Source organism: Arachis duranensis, chromosome 4 (genome assembly GCF_000817695.3).
Source record: "Arachis duranensis cultivar V14167 chromosome 4, aradu.V14167.gnm2.J7QH, whole genome shotgun sequence".
Lineage (NCBI taxonomy): Eukaryota > Viridiplantae > Streptophyta > Magnoliopsida > Fabales > Fabaceae > Arachis > Arachis duranensis.
In genome coordinates this window covers 28601288-28602638 of record NC_029775.3, presented here as the reverse complement: position 1 = coordinate 28602638, position 1351 = coordinate 28601288, and positions in this window count along the sequence as shown.

Below are 1351 nucleotides of genomic sequence, written 5' to 3'. Positions count from 1 at the left end.
AACATTGACCTGATCACCTTGTGGCTCCATGAGAGCCATTGTCAAGCTATTGACATTAAAGAAGCGCTTGTTGGGAGGCAACCCAATTTTAATTATCTAATTTTTATTTTATTATTATTTTGTGTTTTATTAGGTACATGATCATGAGGAGTCACGAAAAAATCAAAAAAATTAAAAACAGAGTCAAAAACAGAAGAAAAAAATTTTTCACCCTGGAGGTCGCGCAGACTGGCGTTCAACGCCAGTAAGATGCATCTGGCTGGCGTTCAACGCCAGAACAGAGCACCATTCTGGCACTGAACGCCAGAAACAAGCAACATCCTGGCGCTGAACGCCAGGAATGTGCCCAGAGAAGAAAAGCTGGCGCTGAACGCCAGCAACAAGCATGAAACTGGCATTCAACGCCAGAAACATGCTTTACATGGGCGTTGAACGCCCAGAACGTGCACCAATGGGCGTTTAAATGCCAGTATGGTGTGCAAAGGCGTTTTACATGCCAAATTGGTGCATGGATGGAATTCCTTGACACCTCAGATCCTATGGACCCCACAGGATCATCTCAGGATCTGTGGACCCCACAGGATCCCCACCTACTATATTCCCACCTTACCTCCTAATCCTATTTTTGGTGATTTGTATTCCCCATATTACAATTCCCAACATTCTTCACCAATCACCTCAATTCCTCTTCCCAATTACCCCTTCACCACTCACATCAATCCACTCTTCCCCATAAACCCCACCTACCTTCATAAAATTCAAATTCAATTTCCCACCCATTCCCACCCAAAATGACTGAACATACACCCTCCCCTCTCCCTATAAATACCCTTCCATTCTACTTCATTTTCACACAACACTAACCCATCTTCTCCCCCTTAGCCGAACCCACCTCTCTCCCTCTCTACCATATTTCTTCTTCTTCTTCTTTTCTTCTTTTCTTTCTTGCTCGAGGGCGAGCAAGTTTTTAAGTTTGGTGTGGTAAAAGCATAAGCTTTTTGTTTTTCCATTACCATCAATGGCACCTAAGGCCGGAGTATCCTCTAGAAAAGGGAAAGGGAAGACAAAAGCTTCCACTTCCGAGTCATGGGAGATGGAAAAATTCATCTCCAAGAGCCATCAAGACCACTTCTATGATGTTGTGGCAAAGAAGAAGGTGATCCCCGAGGTCCCTTTCAAGCTCAAAAAGAATGAGTATCCGGAAATCCGACATGAAATCCAAAGAAGAGGTTGGGAAGTCCTAACCAACCCCATGCAACAAGTCGGAATATTGATGGTTCAAGAGTTCTATGCCAATGCATGGATCACTAGGAACCATGATCAAAGTATGAACCCGAATCCAAAGAACTAT